The sequence below is a fragment of the Hordeum vulgare genome, chromosome 1H (assembly GCF_904849725.1).
Source record: "Hordeum vulgare subsp. vulgare chromosome 1H, MorexV3_pseudomolecules_assembly, whole genome shotgun sequence".
In the NCBI taxonomy this organism is placed as follows: Eukaryota; Viridiplantae; Streptophyta; class Magnoliopsida; order Poales; family Poaceae; genus Hordeum; species Hordeum vulgare.
In genome coordinates this window covers 34061308-34081434 of record NC_058518.1, presented here as the reverse complement: position 1 = coordinate 34081434, position 20127 = coordinate 34061308, and positions in this window count along the sequence as shown.

The following is a 20127-nucleotide window of genomic DNA, read 5'->3' as shown; positions in this document are numbered from 1 at the left end:
GTTAGAAAGGGTTGTAAATTGATGATGTGGCTTTTAATGGTGCATTTTGAACACAAAAGAACTATGGAGTTCACATAAGTTCAAAAAATGAAATCCCTTTGTAACAGACGAGTTTCCGTATGAAACCGTGATACTTCGAAAGAGATTGTCCATTTGGTACACGAAGTGCATCCAGTTTTTGCCGTAACCCTATTAACCTTCTGGCACATGCTATGTGGGTGAAATGATGATACCATGCCAACTTGGAACCTTTTCAGAGTTCATTTCAAATACTTTTCAATTTTGTGACATCCTCGACTTTTGCTACAGTAGTAATTGTAATTAAGCTACAGTGATCACCGCTAATGATGCCACGTCACCGAATTCCCATCTCAGACCCGCGTGGATTCGCGTCTGTCCGGATCGATGATTTGAAAGCAATGGGAAGCACTTTATCGGTTCATTACAAGTGTTAAAAGGATATATATGTAAGGGGAAAGTATTAAAGAAATAATAATAAAAGAAAGGAAAGAAAACTGAAAGAAAGAAATAATAAAAAGAAAAGGGAAAAGAGAAAATAAAACAAAACAAATAAGCGACACGTTATACTGATTGTCCTTGGTTCGGCCAACCACGAACCACCCGGCCCAGGAACCACGCCGTTGGCCTTCCGGATCCCGCCACGGCCTCCATCGGTGACGCCCCATCCACGTCCCGTCACAATCTCATATGCCATGTGTTTCTTGTCTGGGAGTAGTATTATTGGCCTCAACAAACAAGATTGATACCAAGTCATGTTTAACTGTTTCAAACAAATTTAGGACTTTGTATTAGGACAGACCGTAAAACACCAAAAAAACCAATAGAAATTCAAGACATGCCCCGGCAAATTTCCCACCAAGTTCCTCACCTAATATGCACTAGTGGAAAACGGGCCTTTGGCATGGACCCTTTAGTCCCGGCCTCCCTCTGGGCCGGGACTAAAGGCCCGGCCACGTCGCCCCAAATCGCAATGCCGCCCACGAGGCTTTGGTCCCGGCCCGTAAGGAGCCTTTAGTCCCGGTTTGTGTCTAACAGGAGGCATAATGGCAACAACCTGTCTGGCACATTCCCTCCATCATTACTTAAGCCAACGGCGAAACATGGTCACAACCTTGTTTGTGGCCGTACCACGGCACGGAGACGACGCCATTTGACACAAGTTTGGTCGGCGAAGCGGTTCTGCCTGCTCTGGCGCTTACTCCGATGTCTCCAGCCCTTCCCCTCTGGTGTCTGTTGCTTCTTCTTCACCTCCGGCATAAGTAAGTTGTTGGTTCTCCTTTGCCCTGTCATGCTCTCTATCCCCACAGTCATCGAGCCATTGAAATTCTATGTTGGGTAGTGTCATGGCAACTCTATGTTGGGTAGTGTCATGGCAACATTTTTGTTCAAACATGGTTATTGACTTCTGTATTTATTACTGTTTGTATTTTAGAGAATGAGATGCTCCTCCATTGTGGGATTTTGATACTGTATAGAAAGCTATGGTGTTAGCGAAAGAACTAGACTAATTAATTCAATTTCATTTTCTTCCAAATCTACTACTTGAGGCAACACTACTAACTACAACTAATATGAATGTTGATCTTTATTCAGGTTCTGCGGTTGTAGTAATCTGACAAGTGGTGCTTGAAAGGGCACTTGATGTGTCTATGCACACTGTTAACTGGTGACTTTGCTAATATTTTTCTTGCTTAGTTGTGGTTCATTTGCACACTGTTAACTGGTGACTTTGCTAACATTTTTCTTTGGTTGGAAGCATTGTTGAGGAAATCGTTAACCGTTGGCTGCTCTGTTGGCCCGTGAGTAGGGGGGATTAATAGGATAATCGATAAGTTAGTCGCTCATTTAATCAAATAATCGGCCGATTTATCAGTTTATCGACTACTCGGTGACCCTATGAGTAGTATTGATTAATCGGGATGTTAATTGGTTAATCGGATGAATTCTTGAACAGGTGTTGGAAGTGTCTCAACTCAAGTAATAACTGCAATGTCCTGTTTTGGGGTGCTGAAAGTTACTGTAGTTACTTGGGTAATGAAGTGTCACTATCGACGAATCATCCACGCCATCAATATTTTGTTGTTTTATGATGCTGAGTCTCTCTGAGCACCTGGCTATATCCCAGCTATCATGCAATAACTATGTGGCCGACGGAGTAGAGCAAAAGTGGCCCCTGGTCTATGTTATAGCTTAGCTTTTCTGCTATGAATTTATCCAGTTAGTAGATATTGTTTCTTAATGATTCAACTAGCCCTATCAAGTAGCACTATTTTTTATCAAGCATTGTAATGTTGATTTATGTTTACTGCTATCGTATAGTGTCTTCAACATTCTTGGTTGTTGAACATTTTGTCTGGCAAACTCTTGAAAAATTGAAAACCATAATGCTTGTTCAGAAAACAGATGTGATTTACTCTTGAGTGTGTTGATGTAGAGTTAAGAGTATCTGTCAATAAAGTACTTCATGTCTGCTAACAAAGTTACATGTCATATCTAACTGTCGGTCATTGTTGTTTTTCTCCAGAAAATTGATAAGCTGAGAGATCATGCCAAGGCATATCATAAGTGTATGTGTTTTCAGTGTATACTAACCTGACACCTATGCGGTGAAGGTGGTTGCAGCGTAATCCATGGACGACTATATGGGTTCTGGTGAGTGACTGCTCTCTTTCCTCTCTCCCGGTGCCCTAAGATGGTCGGGCCATCGAGCCAATGATTTAGGGTTTGCTTATGGGGTCTTGTTGTATGTGGTGGTGGTCTTCTGGCCATCACAATATCGTGATTGTGATGAGCTTGTCATAGAAATTGTCCCTTTTGCTGGTTAGGCCTGTGTGCTGCTATATATACTTGTGCTGGTTAGGCCTTGGTATGCTACTGTTTATGTTGTACCTTTATATGAAAGGAACAAGTCCTTTTACCTAACTTGGTCTACGGTTAAATTAGATGTTGTTGGCCATCAAATTCTACAGCGTGATGGCTCATGAGGCTGAAAATTGATAGTATCAGTCAACATTGAGCGGATTTAATTTTTGGTTTTGCACCGCAAGTTGGACTATAACATGTTTGTTGGAGTAAATGCTGCAACTCGTATATCAGTTTAGGGATGTTTACAGGAAGGAAGAAATATATTGTATTTTGGGTAATGTAGGATGTTATGGGGATCTTGGAGTCACATGCTTATCTTGTTTGCTTACTATCTACTTTTCGGGAATGAAGGATGTTCCTCTTGCCTTGTGCGATTTCTGAAGGAGCGTTAATTGGAATGGTCTGATCCTATCATTGATGCTTATTTTGCTGCCTGCCCATATGCAGCTTTAGGTACACCATAGAGCTTGAAGAGGTAACGAGTTAATTCAATCATTTCAGTTTTCTCATCGTAATGAATCGCCAATATCAGTTTATGAAGCTAGATGGTTTTAATCCGTATAGTCTCTTGAGGTCCTTTGGCTGTAAGGACGTGGTTTCAGCCACGACGAGGTGCCATGGCGGTAACTCCATCTCACATGGTCTTACAAAGCCAACAGAAGCACCTTCCAGGATCTCCTGGATTGGCAGGAGCTATAGGTAAAATAGATCTCTCCACTCAGCCCTCGACATTGTGACATGCTTGTTTGTTGCCCACTGTTTCTCCAGTTATGGAAACTTGCAGTGTTCACACAGGAGAAGAGGTCCGTTGCTCGCATTCAGAACGTCATGTTCTCTCTCTCTCTCACACACACACACATGTAGACCTCCAGCTTTTAATTTCTTCCTAGGTATAGCAGCGTGAACAAAATTATTGCAGTTATAGGCAAAGCATGTCATTTAAGATTAACATGTTTGCTAATTTTATAGATGGTGTCAGGTTTTGAAGATTTTCAGTTTGGTTTGTCCACAAAAAAGATTTTTTTTTCTTTGAATGAACCATGCACTTCTCGATCATACTTTGAATAGTGAAAATGCAGATGCAAGCTTTGTGAAGTTACTAATTTAAATAAGCTGAAGTCTCTACAAACCATCATCTCAGCAATCTAATTATTCATAAATGGTCCTAAATGTTTTGGTTGTTTTTAAATGTACCATTTGTGGTTAATTACTCCAGTGCCTTACTCCAACCATTTTAGCATCATTGTTTTTTGCATCAGCTGCATGGAGATTCTTGTTTATTAATTTAGACCACCTTTGTCCACCTCATCTGGTCTTGGGTTTCAGTTGTCCTTTTTGACGTATCCTTAACTTGCCACCCTGTAACTGACATGCACAAGAGCCCGCAAATGATCCATTGTTCAAGTCAAACATGCAGAAGGAATATAAGCTACTTGACTGGTCCAGTTATAAGATCATTCAACCAATTTAATTTAATTCATTTTTCTGCACAGAGCCACATTGAATTGTAGAAAACCCACTTTAATTTATGGTTAGTCAAGCAAATGTTTCTATGAATATATGTTATGTTGCTTTTAGTTGCTATAGCTTATAGGTTGTTCAATGCATACCTTCTTCCCTGATTTTTTTGTCTTGGTTTAAGCATTGCCCTGATCTGAACATTTATTTACTTAATTGTTGAACAACACCTTCGGTGGCAAGGCCATGGGGATGAATACTATAACAGGATGGCAAGCGAGGACATGTCTGCCTTCATCAACTTGGGTTCTTCTTCTTCTTCTTCTTTGACGCGATGGCGCGCCCCAGACATCCATTCTGGTAAGTATTGATCTTGTTCCACTTGCTCATGGGCTTGGACTTCAATCTATGGCCGCTCTTTCTGCTAGCCATCGAAGTGTGGTGTTTGTCCCATTACTTGGTGTTGGTTCCATAGAGATTGATTGATTGATGATGATGTGGTTACCATCCAATAGTATAAACCTGAGATAGTCGTTTTGGGTTACTGTTGAATGTGATGTTGTTCTACTGGTATGGATCACTTCTGACGAGTGCCTGGATGTGGTCTTGTTTTGCTGGGTGGTAGCTAGTGGTGTGGATCAGTAGGACTTGGAGTGCAAGGGGTTGGCCTCCAAGAGGCCTTTTGGGGGTTCCTTTGGTAGTTTGCATGATGGGATTGCATGGTTTCAGATTGGATTCCAAACCATTCACTTTATTCTTTCTTCATGGTCATTGTATCTGCCACAGTTTTTAAATTCTTTATTTCAGTAGGAATTTTTTGTAACTTGTCCATTAATTCCCATCTCGTTCTCTCTCTAGACTGGAGCGACGGGAGGGCAAGAAGACAGATGGATGGTGTAAAACTGAGCATGTTGTTGCTGCTGGATCCAGGGGCGAGGACCTGATTGATGGGTAGATTTTGTGTCTTTTTTCTCTTAAAAAATGTGATTCTCCCTGTCTCTTGAGTTTGTGGTGTGATTGAAGAATCACGGACAAACGTCATCATGGTCAAGCCTAAAGCCATGACGATGGATGGGAGCTTTTTGTTGTCCTCAAGATTCATTTGTTTGTCTTGTTGTTTTTAGAATTGCTAACTCTGTTGGTAGGATGGATGCATAGGAGTAGGTAGTAGCCCTTAGAAATCATCCCTCCTGGTATTGATGGTATAGGAGGAGGCAAAACACAGATGTTGTATTTCTACTACCATATCTGGTTGAGGAGCAGGCATATCCACGACATCCAAGTCCATCTGGTCTTCTTCGATTTTGACACGCGTCGTCGCCGAGGTAGCAACCCTGGCAGGAAAATTACACTCGGCCGTTAGAAACCCAGAAAGTCACAATGACGAAACAAAAGAGAAGAATACTCATGCTGAAGCAACTAGCACGGCAATCCTCATACGTGGCAGGGCCTTCCGGGATTTAGGCGCGTCAGACCTAGGCTGTTTGTCAAGCTTCTCTGTAGAGTCAGTCGCGATAGCCCGGACCCGCCTCACATTCCTGCTGCTGGATGCCACGGTCTTGCTCGGGGCAGCAGTTGGGTCGTCACGTTGTTTGGACCGCGACTCGGGGCGTGGAGGAGTCTGATTTTCTTCTTCCATGTCGTCCAAGTCATCCTCACTCTCCTCGTTATCGTCAACATAATCGATGTCGACGCTGCCGCCTTCACTTTCCACCCCGAGGTCAAACTTATCCCCGTTGGGTACATGAGAATGTAAGTTCGTCCACTCCTACAAGGAACAAAAGTAGCAAAATCAGGCCGACCAATATTCAGTCACTCGACAGAAGCATGAAAGCAATCGGAAAGGATACAACATACCAGTTTTAGTGGTTTATTCTCAGCGGAATAGGGCGCTACTCGCTTGGATCCCATGGGATTGTCACAATGACCGGTGATGCTCATGATCCATTGAGCTACAGTTTCTACCGAAACTTCCTCAGGATGCGACCGAGTGGAATCTTCGGGGCCCGAGTAGTGCCACATGGCGTGGTCCCTCGCCTGAAGGGGCTGGATGCGCCAGCCCAGTAATGTCTCCAGCAGATCCATTCCCATCAATCCACTCAGGATCAAGTTGATCACCTCGGCTACCAACATCTCCAGCTTTGCCTTCTCATCTTCAAATACAGTTATTGTTCTAGTGGCAGTTGAACGATCCATGGTCAAAGGAGGGAGGCCAGTCGACATGTTCGGAGAAGCGACGTCAATACAATAGAACCATGTCGACTGCCAATTCCGGAACGATTCAGGAAGGGTCATTTGTGGATAAGTACCTTTGGGGACCCCGACTAGCAAGTCGAGTTCGCCGTGCCCAGTGACCCCAAGGATCAATGTTCACTGAACACAGATACTGAATAATAGAGTCTTACATCCAAGTACCGAAATTATTACATCAAATGACCAGAAGGTCGGGTTCAAGAGCGAGGCCTAAAGCCAAATTAAACAGATACATCGAGTAGCAGAAACTTGTAAGGGCTAAGCGGTGCCCATGCCATCAAGCCTACACCGACAGGCATTCTGACTTGGAAGGGTCCTAGATCGCAGGTCCTTCTCCGAAGGCGTACTCGTCGCCAAACTCCGGTCCTTCCATGTCTGGTCAATAATATAACCAGTGGCAAGCCAATGAGTACTTTGAATGTACTCGCATACAACCCATGATATGAACTTTTATAGTGAAAAATAACAATAACATGTATCTTAGGTGGAATGCAATTTGGTGGGATGATCAGGTATATGCAACAAGTTAAAGAACTACTCTTTAAGAATAGGTTACAGATATCGACATATCTGACAAGGGTTGAACACACCGGGTTCATCCTATATGCCAAGTCATCGGACTGGTCATAATCTCAACGTATTAATGCGGGCTAAAACCATCCGGGTATACCCTATATGCCAAGTCACCGAACTTGGTCATATTATTGTGATTATCATAACAACACCTTTTTAACACCACACACACACACTTGGTTTATGCGGAAACGCTGGACGTAGTTTAAGCAGCACCACCCAACTGTCCTCGACCGTGGACACGGATATTCGAGTAGTTTGACACTCTGCAGAGGTAGTACGCTGGACCCACGAGAAACGGGAAACTTCCATGTCATCCACGACTCGCGGTATATCACTTATACCCGAGGTAAGTACCCGATCATCATCTTTCCCCTGACGATACTAGACAAAGAGGTCCACTCGATTGGTACCCAGCCCACATGTTGTACGTCTTACGAGCACCGACTCTGGACAGTATCAACCATGCGGGGACCAACGGTGTCCCTGGAACTCATAATAATGGCATAGTCGTCCTACATGGCACGACCCCATCACGAGAGTGACACCGATCACTCCCGCCACTAGTAATGTGGCTCTTTGCTAGTACCGACCAGAGTAATCAACAAAGCCCCGTCCCATAAAGGGGTATCGTGGTCGTACTGGTAAGGTTGGGACGGTCGACACATCAGAAATCTAATCCCATTTCCGAAACCATACTCACACAAAAACACAGGTGCATCACTTCACCAAAAGTGATCACCAACTCATCATCACCCTCGGGCATTAGTGGCACCCGACGGGGTTTTCATAAACTCTTTGATTTAACTCATCATCATGCTTGTGATCATATGCTTTTACTTTACTTGTCAACATGGTATTAGCATGACCGTCAAGGGTTGGGTCAAACTCAATGCAATGATCTAACTCTACTAGTCGACATGACAGTAGCATGATCCTCGTAGATGTTAGGGTCAAGCTCATCATGCTTGTGCTCCGAGGAGCCATATGAATAACATCATTACCATGCAAGTGCTTCAAAGAAGCCTTCGGTACCATCACCACAATGATGAACCGGCATCGTGTTCACATGCAACGGGAAAATACCAACTATACTAGCATGCAACAATGTTTGTGCTCAAGTCACGGTCAAAGGGCTGCTTGCCTTGGTCAGCTAGGTATCCGAGGTCTTCGAGGTCTTCCTCTCCGGATCCTCCGTCACTCGGTAACTCTACGGTCGAGAAAGGAATAAATAAATAATAGCTCACACCAAAACAGATCACAAGGTGCTTTTAAAAATGTTGCAAAGTTTGAATAAATTCAGTTTATTATTTTGGAAAATGTTGCCTATAGTTTTTATTAGCTAAGCATATTTATTTAAAAGCAAACACAAGCAAACAAATGCTTTTAATATCATTTTATTATACCAAAACAGTTTCTGTTTTTGGTAAATGTCAAACACTACAGAATCAATTACTACACATTTTTAGAAAATTACTGGTGGAAGAATCATAGTTTTCTACTGGCTAAATATTTTATAAAAATCATTTAAGCTGCAGGTTTAAAATAAAAGGAAAAGGCCAGGGGGAAGACCCAGCCGGCCCAGCCAGCAGACCGGCCACCATACTTGACCTGCGGGCCCTTGGGGTCAGTGTCAGCGGCTGCGCGCGCTGGCTGCCCCAGGACACCGACAGGTGGGCTCCACCTGTCGGGTCCTTCTCCTACCTCCGGCCAGAGAGGTGGAGACGGACGCTGGCGAGGCTACCGTTGTCCTCAGGCCAATCTAGGAGCGGGAATGGGTCCCTCGTTCCTCCGCCTACCTGCTCGTGGTCGGGACGTCACCGGAGGTGGTCTGGGTCGCCGGCGACGAGGTGACCGTGGCGGAAGGGTTTCGGGTTGGCGTCGAGCTAGTGGCTAGGGGCATGGATTCGCTCGGGGGAGTTGGGGGAAATGCTCCTAGAGTTAAGGGGAGTACAATGGGAGGTCGGGCAGCGCAGGAGCCGGCGTGTAGCCGGAGATCGACCGGAGCTCCGAGGCGGAGGGGCCTCGGTCGATCTCGAGCACCGGGGCTCTGCGAGCTCGATTGGGTGGCTAGGGGGAGTCTAGTGGTTGTGTTGAAGCTGCCTGGGGGTGTTGGGGTGCCGGGGGGACCTATTTATAGGCCAACGACGGTGAGCCGACTCGGGCGCGCCGGTGACTCACCGTGGCGCGCGTGCATGCACAGTGAGGTGCTGGCCGTGAAACCATGGGTTCGGGACGTTGTTTAGGACCTCCTGGTGCATCGGCCGCAGAGGGAAAGCGAGTGGGGTCGAGCCGCAGCGACCATGCATGCTTGGCTGCGTCGGGCGCGCGCGGGCACGCGTCGCCTGAGCTCTTGCGCGAGGGGAGGGGGTTCCTGGTGGTAGCTTTGCACTGAATGGCTGTCGGGGGAGCGTTTGGACATTACTGGGGAGGTTGGGACTGGCCGGGGCAACGTCCCCTTGCTGGAGGCTCTCTGCAGCGCGCCCAGAGCGTAGTTTTGGCATGCCACGGCATGCTGACGCGCTCTGGAGAACTTGGGACGTGTCCTCCATGTCCTGAGTGTTTCTGGGAGTGTGCCTAGCCGTTGTGTGTTAGTGGGAGCACGAGCTGGTCAAAGGAGGCAAGGAACACTAGTGTTGTCAGTACTAGCCTGCGGCTCAAATTGAAGATCTTGTCACTTGTGCTTGGAGTTGGGGAGGGGCTGGTTGACTGGGTGCTCAGGGTGTTCTGGGGCTCTAACTCACCAAGTTTGGGGCCTTGCTATTGGGTAAAACAGTAGCTAGGAGGGTTTTTACCTTCCTGTCAGTAGGTGCGGACAGTGATTTGGGGTGCTTCCACTCCACCACTAGAACTGGAACTTAACAGGTTTGGTCTTGGGGTAAAAACATGGGGTTTCACCAAATTTGAGCTCCATTGAACAAGTTTAGCTTTGTAAACTTGAAAATGCCTCAAAATGACCAGTACTATCCTTTACAAAGAAAGTGTGGCCAAACAGATTCTCACAAATCCCATCTTTGGTGTGGAGTCCTCATTTGGGGTGTCAAACACCTCTGCAAAGTTTCAGCTCCATTGGAGAAACTTTGCAATGTAGAGTTGTTCCAACTCTTCTCTAGACAGAGAGGGTTCTGGGCTCATTAGGTGCACTTCCCCACCTTGGATCAGGGTGAGATTTTATGTGAGCACCTAATATGGCTTGGGAGGGCTCCTGTAATTTTATGGGAATTTATTGAGATCATTTCCTTTGGAAACATCTCAAAAAGCTAAAACAGATAGAAATGGTTTTAAGGGTTTTACTCAAATAATATTAATATAAAATAGGGTTGAAAATATTATATATGGAAAATATATGTCCTTGTGAGCTTCCATGAATTTACTCAGAATTTTCTAAGGTAGGAAAGCAATTTTCCTTGTGCGAATATCATTCCTGGCCTTAGAAACAGACATAATTATAAAATAGGAAAATAATATCTTAAATCACCAATTAATGTTTTTAATGAATGAAAATAATATCTGGATCAGATCACCAACTTTGGTTGGAAGTGCCACTTGGCTTCATGAGCTAGTAGTGTATCCCAACATGATGAAGGTGATCTTGATATAAAGGAAAAAGGGTTTTTGAAGAGAGCAAAATAATAAGTTTTTCATGGGTTTGAGTCATCAAGCAAGCAAGCATTCACTCATACAAGGGCTGGCATTGCACTCACAACATTATTTGAAAAAGTTTTAACAAGCTCTGGTTTTTGCAACATAAAATACTTGTGGTGAAAAACAAGGTGTGACAGTACTCCTACCCCTTTTCTGGATCCCTAAACCCCTGCATGTTCGGATAACATTGGTCCTACTGTCACCCGGGCGCCCTTTATTCACCGTCTGGGATCGCACAGAGAATATGTGCTTGAACAACCCCCAGTGAGGAGGACAGCCCAGGAAACACTCGCAGAGTGTGATAAACATAGAGAGATATGCAACGGTGTCTGATGGGAGATGGTGAAGTTGTGCTCCGAGGAGATGTGACACGTGGCGATAATGACGGCGCGATAATCGAGGAGATGTGACGCGTGGCGATAATGACGGCGAGGTAATCGAGGCATTGTTTCCCCACTTTCCATGGCAGTTGCGTCATCTCAGCGCAGTGCGCGGAAGCCAAAATCCTTGTCTCGATTCGTACAACCCAATAGATACTTTTGGAGATACCTATAGTGCACCTTTATAATCACCCAGTTACGTTGTGACGTTTGATAGACCCAAAGCACTCCTACGATATCCAGGAGTTGCACAATCTCATGGTCTAAGGAAATGATACTTGACATTAGAAAAGCTTTAGCACACAAACAACACGATCTAGTGTTAGGCTTAGGATTGGGTCTTGTCCATCACATCATTCCCCTATGATGTGATCCTGTTATCAATGACATCCAATGTCCATGATCAGGAAACCATGATTATCTATTGATCAATGAGCTATCCAACAAGAGGCTCACTTGGGACACATTATGATCTATATAGTCACACATGTATTATGGTTTCCGGTTAATACAATTATAGCATGAATAATAGACAATTATCATGAACTAGGAAATATAATAATAACCACATTATTATTGCCTCTAGGTTATATTTCCAACACTTGCGAGTTGTGCAATAGTTTGGTGGTGTTCTCATCAACTAGAGCACATACACGTTTTTGGCATTCTGCACTATAGACAGGAACGCCTCGAGAAATTCGTGTGGCCGCATATATTGCATCTCCTATAAGCTGCATGTTTGTATGAACTAGTACGATTTAGTGGGGAGCGAGTGCTTGGTAAGGCGTGAGAGAAATACCCTGATCTTTGACGACACTTGGACTCTCCAAAGTGATGTCCATTTCTTCTCCAACTACCTCGTGTTGGAGCTCGACGTTCTACGTTCCATCCACACCTGCTGTTTTCCCTTGGTGCATGCGATCATGGTCAGAATACTTACATTTGTTTTTCATTAGTTTTACCCGTTTAATCACTACTTTGTGTGTAACTTTCAATAAAGTTCTTGTGGCAATGCACCGGGATCAACTAGTATATACAAATAGGAAACCAGATGGAAAAAAGATATGTGGGATCAACAGGTAGCTAGTGTGACATGAAAGTAAGAAGGTGCTAATTGATAAGCCCGGAGTAATAACATAAGCAAAATGAAAAAATTGTCTTGTATGGGCCAATAATATAGATTTATTAGGCATTACCTATGCTTTTATATGGAAAAATCGGGACGAGACCCAATATCACTAGTAGAAAACAGGGTTATGTTCGGCCCTGGCGAGCCCATTAGTCCCGGTTCTTCAAGAACCAGGACCAATGGGGGGTATTAGACCCGGTTCCTGAGCCCAGGGGGCCGGCCGGGTCCTCGTGGGCATTGGTCCCGGTTTGTGTCGAACCATTTGTCCTGGTTCGAGCCACGAACCGGGACCAATGGTCATCGCTGCTGGCCCACAACCTTTAGTCCCGGTTCATGCCACGAACCGATACAAATAACTTGCCTACATATATACCCACCGCCACGGCTGAGCACTCCAGAGTGCTCTATTTTTGTCGAGCCGGCGAGGGGAGGGCATTTGGGTGCTCTAGTTCACCTCCTATGCACATGAGGTGTTCGACGAAATGCCCGAGCCACACCAGTTAAGCTTTCTCCTCTCGAAACTCGACCTCCGAGCTCCATTTTTAATGAGACTTGTCTAGATTTAGTGGTCCGTCACGTCCCGTCCCCGCCCCGTCTTCACCACCGTCGATCGCTTGCGCCGATCTCGTCGCCGGCACCACCGTCGTGAGCCTCTTGTTCTTATCTTCTTTCTGAAAGAAAAAAATTCTGACTTTAAATAGATACTTGTCTAATTTTCTTACTTTTATTATTCCTTGTTATTATATAGTGCGATTGTTTTGGTATCCGCCTCCTTCGGCCCTCGTCCTGTCTATGATTCAGATGTGGTATATATTATCTTTTCATAACTATTTGGTTCATTTATTGTTTATGACAATTATGATGACCAATGTGACATATATTTTTAATCTAGGAGGTATGTGAACCGGAAATTCCAACCCACCTAGAAATGCTTCTCGAGAAGTTAACTTTGGTTGAAAAAGAAAACAAATACTTGAAGGAAAAATTGAAAATAATTGAGGATAAGAATATGGAAATGGAGTTGCATGTTGCCAAGGTCATTGACGATCGCAAGATGAAGATGGATGCGATGCGGTTGAAGATGGATGCAATGAGCTTGAAGATGGATGAAATGCGCTTGAAGATTAGGAATATTAGAAAATATGCCATTGATAAAGAGGCTTGGTATATTATGCTGTTGGGTCAATTGTTACCTTACTTGCGATTCTGATCGCGTTTGTTGTTGCATTTAAATGTTTTACATAGTTTTATGTTGTTTTATGAGAGAACTTTATGTATTTATTTTTCAATAATAACATTTGATCACTATTGTTCTTTGGTTTTAATGTGATGATGAACTTGTATTAATTTGGTCAATTCTCTATTCATTCTGTTCTGCAATGATTTTTTGATATATACTTAATTTCATAATAAAGATGAACCGCCAATGGATGTACGGTGACCGATGCAGTTTGGAGTACATTACGAACCGGGACTAATGCCCGAGTAGAAAAGGGTTGTAAATTGATGATGTGGCTTTGAGTGGTGCATTTTGAACACAGAAAAACTATGGAGTTCAAATAACCTCAAAAAATGAAATCCTTTTGTAACAGACGAGTTTCCGTATGAAACCCTCATACTTCGAAAGAGATTGTCCGTTTTGTACACGAAGTGCATCCATTTTTTGCCTAACCCTCTCAACTTTCTCGCACATGCTATGTGGGTGAAATGATGATACCATGCCAACTTGGAACCTTTGCAGAGTTCATTTCAAATGCTTTTCAATTTCATGGTCTTATAGCTCATAATAATCAGTAAATGCATGAACAATAACAAATGAACTCAGAAAGGGTTGTAAATTGATGATGTGGCTTTGAATGGTGCATTTTGAACACAGAAAAACTATGGAGTTCAAATAAGTTCACAAAAATGAAATCGCTTTCCAACAGATGAGTTTCCGTATGAAACCCTGATACATCGAAAAAGATTGTCCGTTTTGTACATGAAGTGCATCCAGTTTTTGCCGTAACCCTCTCAACTTTCTTGCACATGCTATGTGGGTGAAATGATGATACCATGCCAACTTGGAATCTTTTCAGAGTTCATTTCAAATGCTTTTCAATTTCATGGTCTTATAGCTCAAATAATCAGTAAATGCATGAAAAATAACAAATGAAGTTAGAAAGGGTTGTAAATTGATGATGTGGCTTTTAATGGTAATTTTTTGAACACAAAAGAACTATGGAGTTCACATAAGTTCAAAAAAATGAAATCCCTTTGTAACAGACGAGTTTCCGTATGAAACGGTGATACTTCGAAAGAGATTGTCCATTTTGTACACGAAGTGCATCCAGTTTTTGCCGTAACCCTCTCAACTTTCTCGCACATGCTATGTCGGTGAAATGATGATACCATGCCAACTTGGAACCTTTTTAGAGTTCATTTCAAATGCTTTTCAATTTCATGGTCTTATAGCTCATAATAATCGGTAAATGCATGAAAAATAACAAATGAACACAGAAAGGGTTGTAAATTGATGATGTGGCTTTGAATGGTGCATTTTGAACACAGAAAGCTATGGAGTTCAAATAAGTTCACAAAAATGAAATCCCTTTGCAACAAATGAGTTTCCGTATGAAACCCTAATACTTCGAAAGAGATTGTCCGTTTTGTACATGAAGTGCATCCAGTTTTTGCCGTAACCCTCTCAACTTTCTCGCACGTGCTATGTGGGTGAAATGATGATACCATGCCAACTTGGAACCTTTTCAGAGTTCATTTCAAATGCTTTTCAATTTCATGGTCTTATAGATCAAAATAATCAGTAAATGCATGAAAAATAACAAATGAAGTCCGAAAGGGCTGTAAATTGATGATGTGGCTTTGAATGGTGCATTTTGAACACAGAAAAACTATGGAGTCCAAATAAGTTCAAAAAAATGAAATCCCTTTGTAACAGACGAGTTTCCGTATGAAACCCTGATACTTCGAAAGAGATTGTCCGTTTTGTACACGAAGTGCATCCAGTTTTTGCCGTAACCCTCTCAACTTTCTCGCACGTGCTATGTGGGTGAAATGATGATACCATGCCAACTTGGAACCTTTTCAGAGTTCATTTCAAATGCTTTTCAATTTCATGGTCTTATAGCTCAAAATAATCAGTCAATGCATGAAAAATAACAAATGAAGTTAGAAAGGGTTGTAAATTGATGATGTGGCTTTTAATGGTGCATTTTGAATACAGAAGAACTATGGAGTTCACATAAGTTCAAAAAAATGAAATCCCTTTGTAACAGACGAGTTGCCGTATGAAACCCTGATACTTCGAAAGAGATTGTCCATTTTGTACACGAAGTGCATCCAGTTTTTGCCGTAACCCTGTCAACTTTCTCGCACATGCTATGTGGGTGAAATGATGATACCATGCCAACTTGGAACCTTTTTAGAGTTCATTTCAAATGCTTTTCAATTTCATGGTCTTATAGCTCATAATAATCGGTAAATGCATGAAAAATAACAAATGAAGTCAGAAAGGGTTGTAAATTGATGATGTGGCTTTGAATGGTGCATTTTGAACACAGAAAAACTATGGAGTTCAAATAAGTTCACAAAAATGAAATCCCTTTGCAACAGATGAGTTTCCGTATGAAACCCTGATACTTCGAAAGAGATTGTCCGTTTTGTACATGAAGTGCATCCAGTTTTTGCCGTAACCCTCTCAACTTTCTCGCACATGCTATGTGGGTGAAATGATGATACCATGCCAACTTGGAACCTTTTCAGAGTTCATTTCAAATGCTTTTCAATTTCATGGTCTTATACCTCAAAATAATCAGTAAATGCATGAAAAATAACAAATGAAGTTAGAAAGGGTTGTAAATTGATGATGTGGCTTTTAATGGTGCATTTTGAATACAGAAGAACTATGGAGTTCACATAAGTTCAAAAAAATGAAATCCCTTTGTAACAGACGAGTTTCCGTATGAAACCCTGATACTTCGAAAGAGATTGTCCATTTTGTACACGAAGTGCATCCAGTTTTTGCCGTAACCCTGTCAACTTTCTCGCACATGCTATGTGGGTGAAATGATGATACCATGCCAACTTGGAACCTTTTTAGAGTTCATTTCAAATGCTTTTCAATTTCATGGTCTTATAGCTCATAATAATCGGTAAATGCATGAAAAATAACAAATGAAGTCAGAAAGGGTTGTAAATTGATGATGTGGCTTTGAATGGTGCATTTTGAACACAGAAAAACTATGGAGTTCAAATAAGTTCACAAAAATGAAATCCCTTTGCAACAGATGAGTTTCCGTATGAAACCCTGATACTTCGAAAGAGATTGTCCGTTTTGTACATGAAGTGCATCCAGTTTTTGCCGTAACCCTCTCAACTTTCTCGCACATGCTATGTGGGTGAAATGATGATACCATGCCAACTTGGAACCTTTTCAGAGTTCATTTCAAATGCTTTTCAATTTCATGGTCTTATACCTCAAAATAATCAGTAAATGCATGAAAAATAACAAATGAAGTTAGAAAGGGTTGTAAATTGATGATGTGGCTTTTAATGGTGCATTTTGAACACAAAAGAACTATGGAGTTCACATAAGTTCAAAAAAATGAAATCCCTTTGTAACAGACGAGTTTCCGTATGAAACCCTGATACTTCGAAAGAGATTGTCCATTTTGTACACGAAGTGCATCCAGTTTTTGCCGTAACCCTCTCAACTTTCTCGTACATGCTATGTCGGTGAAATGATGATACCATGCCAACTTGGAACCTTTTTAGAGTTCATTTCAAATGCTTTTCAATTTCATGGTCTTATAGCTCATAATAATCGGTAAATGCATGAAAAATAACAAACGAAGTCAGAAAGGGTTGTAAATTGATGATGTGGCTTTGAATGGTGCATTTTGAACACAGAAAAACTATGGAGTTCAAATAAGTTCACAAAAATGAAATCCCTTTGCAACAAATGAGTTTCCGTATGAAACCCTAATACGTCGAAAGAGATTGTCCGTTTTGTACACGAAGTGCATCCAGTTTTTGCCGTAACCCTCTGAACTTTCTCGCGCATGCTATGTGGGTGAAATGATGATACCATGCCAACTTGGAACCTTTTCATAGTTCATTTCAAATGCTTTTCAATTTCATGGTCTTATTGCTTAAAATAATCAGTAAATGCATGAAAAATAACAAATGAAGTCAGAAAGGGCTGTAAATTGATGATGTGGCTTGGAATGGTGCATTTTGAACACAGAAAAACTACGGAGTTCAAATAAGTTCAAAAAAATGAAATCCCTTTGTAACAGACGAGTTTCCGTATGAAACCCAGATACTTCGAAAGAGAATGTCCGTTTTGTACATGAAGTGCATCCAGTTTTTGCCGTAACCCTCTCAACTTTCTCACACGTGCTATGTTGGTGAAATGAAGATACCATGCCAACTTGGAACCTTTTCAGAGTCCATTTCAAATGCTTTTCAATTTCATGGTCTTATAGCTCATAATAAACAGTAAATGCATGAAAAATAACAAATGAAGTCAGAAAGGGTTGTAAATTGATGTTATGGCTTTGAATGGTGCATTTTGGACACAGAAGAACTATGGAGTTCAAATAAGTTCAAAAAAATGAAATCCCTTTGTAACAGACGAGTTTCCGTATGAATCCCTGATACTTCGAAAGAGATTGTCCATTTTGTACACGAAGTGCATCCAGTTTTTGCCGTAACCCTGTCAACTTTCTCGCACATGCTATGTGGGTGAAATGATGATACCATGCCAACTTGGAACCTTTTCAGAGTTCATTTCAAATGCTTTTCAATTTCATGGTCTTATAACTCATAATAATCGGTAAATGCATGAAAAATAACAAATGAAGTCAGAAAGGGTTGCAAATTGATGATGTGGCTTTGAATGGTGCATTTTCAACACAAAAGAACTATGGAGTTCACATAAGTTCAAAAAAATGAAATCCCTTTGTAACAGACGAGTTTCCGTATGAAACCCTGATACTTCGAAAGAGATTGTCCATTTTGTACACGAAGTGCATCCAGTTTTTGCCGTAACCCTCTCAACTTTCTCGTACATGCTATGTCGGTGAAATGATGATACCATGCCAACTTGGATCCTTTTTAGAGTTCATTTCAAATGCTTTTCAATTTCATGGTCTTATAGCTCATAATAATCGGTAAATGCATGAAAATAAACAAATGAAGTCAGAAAGGGTTGTAAATTGATGATGTGGCTTTGAATGGTGCATTTTGAACACAGAAAAACTATGGAGTTCAAATAAGTTCACAAAAATGAAATCCCTTTGCAACAAATGAGTTTCCGTATGAAACCCTAATACGTCGAAAGAGATTGTCCGTTTTGTACACGAAGTGCATCCAGTTTTTGCCGTAACCCTCTGAACTTTCTCGCGCATGCTATGTGGGTGAAATGATGATACCATGCCAACTTGGAACCTTTTCAGAGTTCATTTCAAATGCTTTTCAATTTCATGGTCTTATAGCTTAAAATAATCAGTAAATGCATGAAAAATAACAAATGAAGTCAGAAAGGGGTGTAAATTGATGATGTGGCTTTGAATGGTGCATTTTGAACACAGAAAAACTACGGAGTTCAAATAAGTTCAAAAAAATGAAATCCCTTTGTAACAGACGAGTTTCCGTATGAATCCCTGATACTTCGAAAGAGATTGTCCATTTTGTACACGAAGTGCATCCAGTTTTTGCCGTAACCCTGTCAACTTTCTCGCACATGCTATGTGGGTGAAATGATGATACCATGCCAACTTGGAACCTTTTCAGAGTTCATTTCAAATGCTTTTCAATTTCATGGTCTTATAGCTCATAATAATCGGTAAATCCATGAAAAATAACAAATGAAGTCAGAAAGGGTTGCAAATTGATGATGTGGCTTTGAATGGTGCATTTTCAACACAGAAAAACTATGGAGTTCAAATAAGTTCACAAAAATGAAATCCCTTTGCAACAGATGAGTTTCCGTATGAAACCCTCATTCTTCGAAAGAGATTGTCCGTTTTGTACATGAACTGCATGCAGTTTTTGCCGTAACCCTCTCAACTTTCTCGCACATGCTATGTGGGTGAAATGATGATACCATGCCAACTAGGAACCTTTTCAGAGTTCATTTCAAATGTTTTTCAATTTCATGGTCTTATAGGTCATAATAATCAGTAAATGCATGAATAATAACAAATGAAGTTAGAAAGGGTTGTAAATTGTTGATGTGGCTTTTAATGGTGAATTTTGAACACAAAAGAACTATGGAGTTCACATAAGTTCAAAAAAATGAAATCCCTTTGTAACAGACGAGTTTCCGTATGAAACCCTGATACTTCGAAAGAGATTGTCCATTTCGTACACGAAGTGCATCCAGTTTTTGCCGTAACCCTGTCAACTTTCTCGCACATGCTATGTGGGTGAAATGATGATACCATGCCAACTTGGAACCTTTTCAGAGTTCATTTCAAATGCTTTTCAATTTCATGGTTTTATAGCTCATAATAATCGGTAAATGCATGAAAATTAACGAATGAAGTCAGAAAGGGTTGTAAATTGATGATGTGGCTTTGAATGGTGTATTTTGAACACAGAAAAACTATGGAGTTCAAATAAGTTCACAAAAATGAAATCCCTTTGCAACAGATGAGTTTCCGTATGAAACCCTGATACTTCGAAAGAGATTGTCCGTTTTGTACATGAAGTGCATCCAGTTTTTGCCGTAACCCTCTCAACTTTCTCGCGCATGCTATGTGGGTGAAATGATGATACCATGCCAACTAGGAACCTTTT